We start from the raw sequence: 14547 nt of genomic DNA on the forward strand, positions 1-14547 counted from the left end.
TGTAACTCCGAGCCAAAAGTAACTGTGCACCATTTGAATCAGCCAATCATGTGTAAACGTGCAAAATCCCCTGGCTTTCCCTATATAAACCCCTGCCTGAAGAGGCTCGTGGTCGGCTCCTCTATCTCCTGCATGAGATGTTTGTTGGCCCAAGACCTCGGTGTCGGCCCGAGATCTCGTTAATAAAGCTGCCTCTTGTTATTACATCAAGATCGGCTTCTCGAGTTTCCTGGGGCACTCCGCCATCCCGAAACTGGAGCAAGAGTCTCCCCAAATTTTGGGGTTCTTTCAGAAGAGAGTCCAAATAGTCCCTTTTATACCAAGACAGGCCTACCTGGCTGTTGCTAGGTAACTGTTGGGTGGAATGTAGAATGAATGCCAATATTAACAGTAATTCTGGTCCAAGTGCAAATGTCTGCATCAAGTTCTCAAAAAATCCTTTGATGGTCCATTTGTTCAGACACACCCAGGTTCCAAACCTTGTTTTGCCTCAGGACACACCTTCTTAGAAACATGCTAGCTTGCTGAAGACTTGCCCTGCTGCTCCTGATGAATGGCCTGCTTCTGCTTTCTCCAGCAACACTGACTGGAGGCTAAGATTCATTCTTAAGCATTGTGACGTTTGAGCCTTTACAAAATATATTATTTATTCATCTCTCTCTCTCTCTCTCTCTGCCTCTCTCTCTCTCTCTCTCTCTGTGTGTGTGTGTGTGTGTGTGTGTGTGTGTGTGCACTTGTGCACATGAATGCCACTCTGAACTGTGTGGCATCAGTGGATAACTTTAGGGAGGAGTTCTCTTCTTTGGACATGATTCCAGGGATCACACTCAAGTCAACAGGTTTGGTGGCAAGCTCCTTTACCTGATGAGCTTGTTGGTCCAGTCTGAGCTTTCACTGAACCCTTAGCCCCTCTTTCACCACCAGTCACAAGAAAACAATCTCTGCAGTGTTACTTTTGGTCCTATGTGACTTTCTAGGTCCCAACAACTAAACATTTTAACTAAAATTCAACATAGTACCTAAATTGTTAAATTTAATAGGAATTACAGAATGTGAGCTTCTCTGATTCTGTCTTGCTTTCCATATTCTTTATTATTATTATTATTATTAATTATTATTATTAACTTGTGTATTTCTTATTTACATTTCGAATGTTATTCCCTTTCCCGGTTTCCGGGCAAACATCCCCCTAATCGCTCCCCCTCCCCTTCTTTATGGGTGTTCCCCTCCCCACCCTCCCCCCCTTGCCACCCTCCCCCCAACAATCATGTTCACAGGGGGTTTAGCCTTAACAGGACCAAGGGCTTCCCCTTCCACTGGTGATCTTACTAGGATATTAATTGCTATCAATGAGGTCAGAGCCCAGGGTCAGTCCATGTATAGTCTTTAGGTAGTGGCTTAGTCCCTGGAAGGCTTTCCATATTCTTAATTAACAGTGTTCTATACAGTAGAACAGTCATCATTTGAATCTATTTGGTTTCCTTAAGATACATTTTTAGGAAGATTTTAGGAAGTTTGGATGTTTAATTTGCTCCTCAAATACCAATTTTCAAACTAGGAAGTGAGTGTTCTATGAACTTCAAATGAGAACTCACTCAATAGATTTTTTAAAAATGCTTTTGAGTCATTCAAAAGCTGTTTCTACCTCCTTCTTTGCAGGTCTCAGAATTCTTGGGAGGCCTTTTGTTTTCCTAATGAGAAGCAGACTGTGGTGGAGCAGTGGATTCACTGACACTTTCTCTCCCTCCTCTTGCTGTGCCTTCGATGCAGATGCCTGAAGCCTTGGAGGAGCTGAATGGTAGAGTTTCCTGTGTCTTCCAGAGGAGAAGAAAATACCATCCAGAATTCTTGTTCAATCGCAGGCGAGTGCTTGTCACAAGTGTCATGTTGTTTGTCATCTGAAAGGCAGTAGAGAAGCATCATCATGGTGTCCCTACTCTAAAGACAAAATGCAAGTCTCTGGGCATGCTGGTGGCATCCCACACTCCCCCTGCTGGTTTATCCTGCTGCATAGGACATCATCTGTAATTGGAACTCCTCAGTCTTCATCAACGGTTCTTCAAGTCTCATGTCATGTACTTTTCAGATCATCGAACTCCTCTGCAGGATACTGGTGCTACTAAGGCTGGAGACTGTAAGGCATGTGCACATCCAGTGTGTCCTCAAAGGCTTCAGTCCTTAATGTGTTTTAGGTTACCTTCTTGGTTCTGATCTTTCTTGCTATCCTCTATGACTGGAGATCTACTCTGATTGCCATTCTAGCAGGTCCTCAATGAGGTTCAGGCTCAAAACGAGAACCAAGGAAAGTGACTGATGGTGCTGGAGGATAGGAAACATCCAATAGCCAGCAAAATAGAAACTTCACAGGACTGTGTGGATGACAGTCCACATCCTTTAAATCTAATGTCCAGGTTTCAGCAACTTCTGTTTGCTAAAGTGAATGGTGTGAGCTTTGTCTAGTTTACTACCAGGCACAGATGGACTTCGTAGAAAACTCTCTTAGAAAACATTTAGACATGTGTAGAAATCAAGACGTAAAGATTGAGTGTTTTGAAAGACAGGAATCCTGCGAATGGAATGATGCAAGTCCAGTGTTCGCTTCCTCCACGTAGTTCTCCTTTCCTTCACGTTTATCTTTGCCTTCCTTTGAAGAGTGACCTACAGCAAGTAACTTGCCTTCCAAAGACTCTGACTTACAGATCCATAAAGGAAAACTATGAATTTTAGATTTCAAGTAATAAGTATTAGAGTTCTTCAAAGAAATTTAACCAATTGTATATGTCTCTGTCTCTGTGCTCTGTATACACAGTCATATGATGCACAATGTATTTGTCTATAGTGTATTTCACACTCAAGCTACAAAACTGCCTAGGAACAGCTTTCTCTGTTTGTATTCCAGCCCTTGATTTACATGTGGCTCTCTATGTGTGTCTACATGTAAAGTCAGTGTTATATTTGAAAGAAATCTCAAAACTGAATAGCTCACAGTTGAGATTCTAGTCGGCCTATCAGCCTGAGAATCAAAAATGTCACTGACAGATCAATTCCCCAAATCAAGCTGGGAATAAACCTTCATCTTTATTCCTCATTCTATTCAGCCAGCAACTGATCAGCTGTGACACACACACACACACACACACACACACACACACACACACACACAGAATCAGTTATGTGCTTCAGTCAGTCCACCAGTGTGGATGCTAAGCTCTTTAGGACACTCTTCCAGATACAGTCAGATATACTGTTTGGTCAGCTCCTGGGCATCCCATGTCTGACCAAGTTGACATGCAGTTACTAATCACATGATATTCCCCAAACACAATGGCCTCAAGAACAGGAACTGAAAATTAGCAAAGCTTTATGTCTCAGTTCTAAAATTGAGGGTATCAATGTTTTCTGTTAAATTCTAGACTATGTATAAACTAAACTTGTACTGAGATGCTGATGCTACAATTAAAAGTGGGAAGAAGTCATTTTTGAACCACAAAATGAGGATTTCAATTTACTAAGCCAACCTGATGGTCTAACTGCAGAAGTAGAGACAGAGAATCAACCATCCAGTCATATGTCTGAAACACAGAACACTGTAGAACTGCTACCTCTCTCTCTCCAATACTAGAAACAAACAAACAAACAAACAAAAATTGTAACTTGAATATGTGGCAACTGAAAGCATGCAACCCAGAAGTGTAATTGGTAAGATATGAAGTTCTAAGAATTGTAAGACTCAACTCTGGTCTCTTTCTTGTGACAAATCCACCTTTAAGTAGGGATTACTAATGAATACCCAAAGCCACCTGTCCTGTAGACAAACTTCCCTGCACCTGAGATCAGGGGATGCCCTGCTTAAATGTTTGCCCTAAGCAATGGTTAGGGACTTCATACTGGCTGTCTCATATTACTAGGATGCATAGGGTTTGAGGGGTTGTCATTGAGGAAGTGCTTGTTCGTCAGAAGACAGAGCTTGTTCATCAGAAACTAGACTATCCACACACCTCTGTGAGAATCCTCTCACAGTGCACTACTTAGTTGGGGTGGAGACTAGTAAGATAAAGGCAGAAGGGGTCTGGGGTGTGGAGCTCGAATTTTCTCTGGTATCTATTAAATCAGCAGAGTCTGGCCACCATGTACTCATGTAGTGAAGAGCTAGAGACAATTACATAGAAATAGTGTCACAGAAGCTTTTGTTATAAGGGGAACATGAAAACAAAAAGGGTATAAAAGGATTTGGAAAGTAAACACATTGGAAACAGCATCAGAGCCTGCGTGTCCTTCTCATTCCCCCAACCAATGTGATGAAATGGTATAAGATGGAGATGCCATTTTGGGAGGCAGCGTTGAGGATGCTACTTGCCTGCAGTTTACAGCTTGAAAGAAAACTAGAGGTCTTTCATATCCAATCTTTTGATGCTCTACCGAGTTTAGCAGTGGAGTGGATAGCTACTGCTGTGGGAAATGAGACTGCAGGCTTCATAAGTAAATTCTGCTTGCTTTATTTTGCTAGAAAACCCTCTGCACTCCAGTCCCCAGGCAAAGAAACATAAACAGAAAATCCAAACATTTTAATAAAGTTGGTTCTTCTTCTCTCTCTCTCTCCCTCTCCCTCTCCCTCTCCCCCTCTCTCCTCCCTCCCCCCTCTCTCTCTTTTGCTAGAGGCTGGATTTTTCAGTGATGCAAGAACTTTTCCTGAGTAGCCTATAGATCAGCCTGGTTTCAAAGTCAAGCAATCTGCCTACCTACCTCTGTCTCCAGAGTCCTGGGATTAAAGATTTGTTACCATTTCTTGTTCTCTGACATTTTTTATTGTTGTCAAAAGATAAAATAGAATTCATATTTATTTTTTGAGTGAAATTTTGTTGCCTACCAAAATTTGTTTGACTTTCTAAGTAGTTTCTCTGTAAGTCTAGAATGAAATAAAAATGAGTTGCTGAAAATGAGAAAGCTACAGATGCCTTTCCTTTCCTAGGTTTTGCTTTGATGTTCTACTGGAAATGGAATTGTGGTGATGACAGAACTTACCGGGGCTTCCTTTATCCAGACAGGAAAACCCTAGAAGATCTGAGGGAAGTTTGTTTCTTTCAGCATTCAGGAATGAGAGCTGTCTTATTATCTTTAGTGTGATGTTTTCTACCATTTTGTACAAGGAGTTTTCCTATGTGTTATATTCTGGTTCTCAAGTTGGAGGGTATTTTTACTTAGCATTTGCCTTGGCAAATGGCGTTTTGTAATTCCTTTTATATCTCAGTCTCAACCTTAAGTCATAGGATTGAAAGCCTTGTGCCTGACACTTAAAAATGAACATGAAACACTACTTGTTTTTTAACATTTGTTCCAAAATTTAAAAATATTTGGTAAATTACTGTGTATGGACTATGCTCCTGGACTCTCTGCTAAGTGGTTTCCCATTTAACATCTCAAAGCACTATTTAAACTTGGCAAATGAGAAAGGAACAGGTTTACAGAGATAACACTACTTGGTTGTCTCACATGGTATAAAAGGAACCAGAATTTCTACTTCCCTTTGATTCATGACCCAGGTCCTAACTCTTGTGAACTTCATTTGAAACAGACAAATTTTGCATTTTTGCCATTTATTTGTAAGTGCGTGTTCCTCAAATTACTGGCAGTATTTCATTATTTCTACTTAAGAAGATGTTGTCTGATTCCTGGCAGCTGCAGTGACTGGTGTTTGCAGGATGCTGGGATTTGGACTCCAGGCCTTATGATGGCACAGCAAATTCTTTTAACCTGGGAACCACCTGTCTAGTCATCAGAGCTGTAGTTTATAAAGAGGTGAACATAGATTTAAACATAGACACTAAGGGAGGAGAAATACAGATGCAAGCATGACTGGCATGAGAGAAGGAGAGGCAGATGTGGGGAAGTGAGCTGGGTAAACCAAAGACAGAAGTGAGTGGGGGCCAAGAACAGATGATTTGAAAAACCTTTAATTAAATAATTAATTAATTAATCTGTTAATTAATGCATTATCATATTCTGTGTGCATATGTCTATATGTGTTAGTGTGCGTGTATGAGGTGAGAAGACAATGAGCGAGGAGGTCGTCCTCCTACCACATGGGTTTTAGTGATAGAACTTGGATCCTCATGGTTGATGACAAGTTCCTTATGCCCCCTTTAAAAATTAAATTTATTATTTGTGTGTGTAGAGGGGCAGGAGTTGTGTGTACAGATGTTGTAGAAATTATTTAATCCCAACCCAGGGTTTCTCCCCTGTCTCTGACCACTTAGTTCCCAGATAAAAGACATCCACAAGCTTTATGTTTACATTAAGCCTTAATCATCACCGGAGCTGGGCAGATATTGATCCTGCGGCTGTTATGTCTGTTTCCCAGCTAATGTTCCCACTATATAATTTGCTGTGTTTCATCTGGGCTGCTCTTAACTCCAATTAGCCAACCGACGTGACCCATGGCGGCTTCCTCCTCCCTTCACTTTCTTTACCACTCGTGGTTCTTCTCTGATGCCAGAAGTCCTGGGCTGCTAAACCCTGCCTGTGTGTCTTCTGCCCAGCTGTTGACTGTTGGCATCTTTATTCACCTATCAGAAATAATTTGGGGACACAAGTTTACATAGTATCACCTGGGTCTGCATGTGAGGTCTCTGGTCTCTGGGACAATCAGGCCGTAGAGGTCTGCAGTTAGCATTACAATACAGAGCAGCAGACCAAACCTCAAAGCATGGAGGTCAGGGGCATCTGGTAGGAGTCAGGGTTCTGTGTAGGTCCCAGGTATTGAACTGATTACATCAGGCTTGGCCACACAAGAACCTTTACCCATTGAGATATCTTCCTGGCTCATGAAAAACCTTTTACAGGCTAATTTGGTCCTATGGCTCTGCATATGTGAGTTTGCATGTGTGCAGGCCAGAGGACAACCTTGGGGTTTACTCTTCAGGTGCCATCCACCATTTTTATAAAACGGGAGTTTTCATTGACTTGGAATAGGACAGGTCAGCTCGGCTGGCTGGCTAGTGAGGACATGGAGTCTCTTTCTGCCCAGCAAAGGTGTGTGCCCCAAACCAGGTTTCTTTATTGTTGTTGTTATTTTAATTGGCTTCTTGTGTCTGGGCTGAAGTTTATCATCTGAGTTTCTGGCTCCATTGCTTTCCATGTAAGCAGGAGAGGACAGAAGAAAATGTCTGTGATTGATGTGTGTATTGTGTATGATTGTATGTGAGTCTAGTATAAAAGTGAATGAACATGTTGCTTTCCGGCTCAGTCTTGCTTGATCACACTCAAGGTTTAAGAGGATCTTCTTGAAGGTTTATTTATACAACAAGGGTTGTATAACTCTCTAAAGTTCCTGATTCTTACATCCAAGATTACTAAGAATTTACTTCCTTTCATTTTTCCCGTTTAAGACAGTCTGAATTATGTAGCCGAAATGTGGAACAAATTACTAATACTAAAATTACTAAGTGTTCTTAACTTAATTGGGGCACAGACCAAGCTATTGGAAAAGACTGGATCTGGTGTAAATATTGAGACTTTTCCCTTGCCTGTGAAAGCCCAAAAGTAGGCAGCCAATCCACAGAGGGCAGCATTTCTCTGGCTATTCAGGGACACGGGTCCCTCTGTCTGCTTAGCCATTCTCTAGGGATTAGGGTTGACATATTTTTCTTTAATTTAGAGAAATGTCATGAGGCGACTGCTCCTAGCTTGCCAGTTGCAGTGCACCCTAAGATGATAAGATCACTCTCACCACACTGAGATACTGAGGAGACACACTTCCTTAAACAGAGGATCCTGGTGCTCTGTCTGCCAAGTCAGCTGTAAACCTGAGGACGTGGCCTTCATGGTCATTTTCTCATTAGTAAGTAACTTTGTTTATAGCTTAATTAGACAGCAGCAACTCTAACACGTCTAAGAGTTGGACTGCTGACAGATTTCTCAGTCTGCAAGGCGGTTTGCGTCACTTTGATCCAAGATGTGCTATTGCTAGAAAAACTGCTTCTGGTGACAACTAGAAACAGTAGGAAACTTTTATCCTGATTTTCCTTTAAAAGAAGTTGAAACTGAATAAACTGTGCATTGGCTGACTGGGCTGTGTAACCACTGTGTCCAGGTTAATGCGACCCTCACTTGGCACCTCAAAGTACCAGACTGTAGTGAATTATTTAAAGAGCTTTGGCTCTGTAGTGCAGTCATGGCACCTGCCCAAGAGTTCTCTGTTTCTAGGATGAAAGACAGACAGACAGACAGACAGACAGACAGACAGACACAGACAGACAGACAGACAGACAGACAGACAGACAGACACACACACACACTTAATGTCTGGACATTTCTGATCTTCCTGACAGCTACCATACATCTCCCTTCTACCCAGCATCCCAGGTTTAACACCTTTTAAATGTATGTTTTATCTTTGCTGCCCTGTTACCTTCTGGGAAACACCCCACTCACCAATAGGGTTCTATTCTCTTTCACCTACATTGTAGGCTGCTTTCTCTCCTGTAGCTCTTAACTCTGATCCTTTTAACTCTGGATCATGGTGATTCTCTTCATCCTCCCCTCTCTCCCAATCCCTTGCCCTGTCTTTCTGTCTTTCTGCCCAGCTATTAGCTATGGCAACTCTTTATTATCAGTTGTAGCTCTCAGGGACCCTCAGGTCTGGAAGTGTGGCTTTTTGGGAGCCAAAATAAGACAATTCCCAACACCAGATATTGGTACTTTACACATACATTCTTAACACTGAATAAAGAAACTATGTTTAAGAATATAGGAATTTGATCCTCAGTACTAGGGAGGGTAAACATAAAGAAGAAAATGGCAGACATTTTGACTGTGGTCTCTGTTCATATGTTACTGGCTAGAACTTAGTCACATGCATACTCTTGATTTGATAGTCACCGAGGAAATGTAATTCATAGTTCCCAACTCTGTACCCTATTAAAGATATAGGAAGTGTGAAAGGAAGATAGAAAATAACAGTACAGACTCTCTCAAAATTCTCCTAGACCTCTGGGTTTGTTTTCCATTTATTTAACCATTCCTGAGTGCTCTGTATTCTCTTAGTGGCCAGTCTCTGATCCACACTTTTATTTTTAAGCCATTAAATACAGCATTTAAAACTGTGGTGAAGTGCTAAAATGCTTAAAGGATAAAAATGTAACATTTTGATGATCCTTTTTTAGTTATCGTTTTAGGTCTAAGGGTATTTTTGCTTGCATGCATGTCTCTACACCACATTCTTGCCTGGTGACCACAGAGGCTAGAAGACAGCATTGGGTACTCCTGGTACTAGAGTTAAAGACAGCTGTGAATCACTATGTGGGTGCTGGTGATGGAGCCCACCACAGTCCTCTGAGAGAGAAGCCAGTGCGCTTGGCTGCTCAGCCATCTCTTTGGTCCCAACCATTTTTACATGGGTTGTTCAGTAACATTGCAGCAAAACCATGAACTTTTTTCAATACATAAAAACTGAGCAATAAATAACGTCAGCTAGCTTTATTTTGACTTTGCCTTATTTATTTATTTATTTATTTTTATTTAATGTCTACGAGTACACTGTCACTTTCTTTAGACACAACAGAAAAAGTCATCAGACAAAATGCAGATGGTTGTGAGACACCATGTCATTGTGGCAAATTGAAATGATGATCTCTGGAAAACAGAAAAACACCATCCAAAAGAATTTTCAAAGAACCGTAAAGTTTCCACTTCATAATTTTGTTTTATTTCAGAAAGCAGAAAATCTACCACCCAATGTAAGCTTGAAGAATGAGTAATTGAGCAACTGAATGTAATCAGTTGTCAATCAAAAAAGTGAATGTAGAAATGAATGAATGGAAGGATGTATATACTCATGTATACACACACACATATGTGTGTGTGTGTGTGTGTGTGTGTGTGTGTGTGTGTGTATAATACATATATGTTTTTCATGTGGTTTCTTTGGTTGGAACAAAATTCCTGACAAGAAGAAAGTAAAAAGAAGAGAACTTCCTTTGGCTCATCCTGGTGAAAACATGGTGGCACGAGCTTAAATGAGTACAGCATGTAGAATTCACAGTCAAGGAGGAGAAAGAAATGAATATGGCCACTCCTCTGGCTTTATCTTCCTCTCTTTTTCAGTTCAGCCTATGTGCCTACTCCATGCCAACCATCATGGTGAGTTTTCCTTTTTCAGCTAGACTTCTGGGGAAATCCTCAAAGATAGGTCAAAGTTGATCATGATCAAGTTGATCATGTATATAATAGTCACACTTTATAAGGAAGAAACAACCAAGGGTGACTACCTTTTGAATTATGTTTAATACAGACTATTTCGTATACTATCTAAGTAACAAAATATTACTATGTATACTTTTTGTTTCTTTGTTTTTAGTTTTAATTTTTTTAAGATTTATTTATTATTCATGAGTTACAGGCCATCAGATTTCATTACAGATGGTTGTGAGCCACTATGTGGTTGCTGTGATTTGAACTCAGGACCTCTGGGAGAGCAGTCAGTGTTCTTAACCACTGAGCCATCTCTCCAGCACTGATTTTTTAATTTTTTAAGACAGAGTTTCTGTGTGCATCATTTTTTGTTTTGGAACTTACTCTATAAACCAGGCTGGCCTCAAACTCCCAGCGATCCACCGGGTTCTGCCTTATAAGTACTGTGATTAAACGCATGTATAACTACTCCCTAGTGAAGTGGATTCTTTTCAAAAACTATTTTATTTTTAGTTCTAATTGTATGCATGTGTATCTCAGTGTATACATACATATGCTTTAAAGTGCCCATGGAAGACAGAGACGTATGATCTCCTGTAATTGGGGTTAGAGGTGGCTGTGAAGCACCCATTCAGTGCTGGAAATTGAATGTCAACATTCCACAAAAGCAGTGATTCTTAACCACTGAGCCATCTCTCCAGTCCTGAGTATTCTTAATTAAAAAACAGTTAAATACACAAGGGGAAACAATTGCAAATGATAGAAGTTAACAGAAGGTTAGAAGCTGAAACTCAGGAGGCTGTCTGTAACATGACTGACTTGTACTGTCAGATTCTCTTAAGAATCTGAGACTGGACTGGAGCTGCAAGTACCCTGTGCTCCAGACACTGCCAGGACCTGAAGGGACTGGATCAACAGTTCTCTGCACCCCAATCCCGTGGGAGGGAGAGCTAAACCTTCAGAGAGGCAGACACGCCTGGGAAGCCAGAAGAGACTACAATCTGCCCACATTTCTGATTCCAGAGGAAAACACCTAATGCCATCTGGGACCACGGTGCACGGGAGCTCCCAGAAAAGGCAGCACAGGTCCTCCTGGTTGCCGACATCACGGAGAGCTCAAAAGCAACACCCCAGGAGCAAACCTGAGCCTCAGGACCACAGGTAAGACCAACTTTTCTGCTCCGAGCGACCTGCCTGGTGAACACAGGACACAGGCCCACAGGAACAGCTGAAGACCAGTATACAGGAAAAACTACATGCCCGAAGACAGAACACTCTGTTCCCATAACTGGCTGAAAGAAAACAGGAAAACATGTCTACAGCACTCCTGACACACAGGTCTATAGAAAAATCTAGCCACTGTCAGAAATAGCAGAACAAAGTAACACCAGAGATAATCTGATGGCGAGAGGCAAGTGCAGGAACCCAAGCAACAGAAACCAAGACTAAATGGCATCATCGGAGCCCAATTCTCCCACCAAAGCAAACACTGAATAACCAAACACAGCAGAGAAGCAAGATCTATATTTAAAGTCATATTTGCTCATGATGCTGGAGGACTTCAAGAAAGACAGGAAGAACTCCCTTAGAGAAATGCAGGAAAACATTAAAAAACAATTAGAAGCCTAAAGAGAGGAATCACAAAACTCCCTGAAAGAATTCCAGGAAAACACAATCAAACAGTTGAAGGAATTAAAAATGGAAATAGAAGCAATCAAGAAAGAACATAGGGGGGGCTGGGGATTTAGCTCAGTGGTTAGAGTGCTTACCTAGGAAGCGCAAGGCCCTGGGTTCGGTCCCCAGCTCCAAAAAAAAGAACCAAAAAAAAAAAAAGAAAGAAAAAGAAAGAACACAGGGAAACAACCCTGGATATAGAAAACCAAAGGAAGAGACAAGGAGCTGTGGATACAAGCATCACCAACAGAATACAAGAGATAGAAGAAAGAATCTCAGGAGCAGAAGATTCCATAGAAATCATCGACACAACTGTCAAAGATAATGTAAAACGGAAAAAACTACTGGTCCAAAATGTACAGGATATCCAGAGCTCAATGAGAAGATCAAACCTAAGGATAATAGGTATAGAAGAGAGTGAAGACTCCCAGCTCAAAGAACCAGTCAATATCTTCAACAAAATCATAGAAGAAAACTTCCCTAACCTAAAGAAAGAGATGCCCGTAAACATACAAGAAGCCTACAGAACTCCAAATAGATTGGACCAGAAAAGAAACTCCTCCTGTCACATAATAGTCAAAACAGCAAGTGCAGAAAATAAAGAATATTAAAAGCAGTAAGGGAAAAAGGTCAAATGACATATAAAGGCAGGCCTGTAAGAATCACACCAGACTTCTCACCAGAGACTATGAAAGCCAGAAGATCCTGGACAGATGTCATACAGACCCTAAGAGAACACAAATGTCAGCCCAGGTTACTGTATCCTACAAAACTCTAAATTAATGTACATGGGGAAACCAACATATTCCATGACAAAACCAAATTTAAACAATATCTCTCTACAAATCCAGTGATACAAAGGATAATAAATGGTAAAGCACAACATAAGGAGGCAAGCTACACCCTAGAAAAAGCAAGAAACTAATCGTCTTGGCAACAAAACAAAGAGAAGGAAAGCACACAAACATAACCTCACATCCAAATATGAATATAACAGGAAACAATAATCACTATTCCTTAAAATCTCTCAAAATCATTGGTCTCAACTCCACAATAAAAGTCTTAGATTAACAAACTGGATACACAATGAGGACCCTGCCTTCTGCTGCCTACAGGAAACACACCTCAGAGACAAAGACAGACACTACCTCAGAGTGAAAGGCTGGAAAACAACTCTCTAAGCAAATGGTCGGAAGAAGCAAGCTAGAGTAGCCATTCTAATATCGAATAAAATCAATTTTCAACTTAAATTCATCAAAAAAGATAAGGAAGGAGACTTCATATTCATCAAAGGAAAAGATCACCAAGATGAACTCTCAATCCTAAATATCTATGCTCCAAATACAAGGGCACCTGCATACATAAAAGAAACCTTACTAAAGCTCAAAACACACATAGCACCTCACACAAAAATAGTAGGAGATTTCAACACCCCACTCTCATCAATGGACAGGTCATGGAGACAGAAATTAAACAGACGTAGACAGACTAAGAGAAATCATGAACCAAATGGACTTAATAGATATTTATAGAACATTCTATCCTAAAGCAAAAGGATATACATTCTTCTCAGCACATCATGGTACTTTCTCCAAAATTGACCATATAATTGGTCATAAAGCAGGCCTCAACAGATACAGAAAGATAGAAACAATCCCATGTGTGTTTTTTTTTTATTAACTTGAGTAATTCTTATTTACATTTTGAGTGTTATTCCCTCTCCCGGTTTACGGGCCAACATCCCCCTAACCCATCTCCCTCCCCTTCTTTATGGGTGTTCCCCTCCCCACCCTCCCCCCATTGCCGCCCTCCCCCCAACAATCACGTTCACTGGGGGTTCAGTCTTAGCAGGACCCAGGCTTCCCCTTACACTGGTGATGTTACTAGGATATTCAATGCTACCTATGAGGTCAGAGTCCAGGGTCAGTCCATGTATAGTCTTTAGGTAGTGACTTAGTCCCTGGAAGCTCTGGTTGCTTGGAATTGTTGTTCATAAGGGGTCTCGAGCCCCTTCAAGCTCTTCCAGTTCTTTCTCTGATTCCTTCAACGGGGGTCCTATTCTCAGTTCAGTGGTTTGCTGCTGGCATTCGCCTCTGTGTTTGCTGTATTCTGGCTGTGTCTCTCAGGAGCGATCTACATCCGGCTCCTGTCTGCCTGGACTTCTTTGCTTCATCCATCTTGTCTAATTGGGTGGCTGTATATGTATGGGCCACATGTGTGGCAGGCTCTGAATGGGTGTTCCTTCTGTCTCTGTTTTAATATTTGCCTCTCTATTCCCTGTCAAGGGTATTCTTGTTCCCCATTTAAAGAAGGAGTGAAGCACGGATATTTTGGTCATCCTTCTTGAGTTTCATGTGTTCTAGGCATCTAGGGTAATTCAAGCATTTGGACTAATAGCCACTTATCAATGAGTGTATACCATGTGTGTTTTTCTGTGATTGGGTTAGCACACTCAGGATGATATTTTCCAGTTCCAGCCATTTGCCTACCAATTTCATAAAGTCATTATTTTTGATAGCTGAGTAATATTCCATTGTGTAGATGTACCACATTTTCCGTATCCATTCCTCTGTTGAAGGGCATCTGGGTTCTTTCCAGCTAATCCCATGCATTTTATCAGACCACCATGGGCTAAAGCTGGTCTTCAATAACAATAAGGGAAGAATGCACTCATATACATGGAAG

The sequence above is a fragment of the Rattus norvegicus genome, chromosome 11 (genome assembly GCF_021556685.1).
Source record: "Rattus norvegicus strain SHRSP/BbbUtx chromosome 11, alternate assembly SHRSP_T2T, whole genome shotgun sequence".
NCBI lineage: Eukaryota > Metazoa > Chordata > Mammalia > Rodentia > Muridae > Rattus > Rattus norvegicus.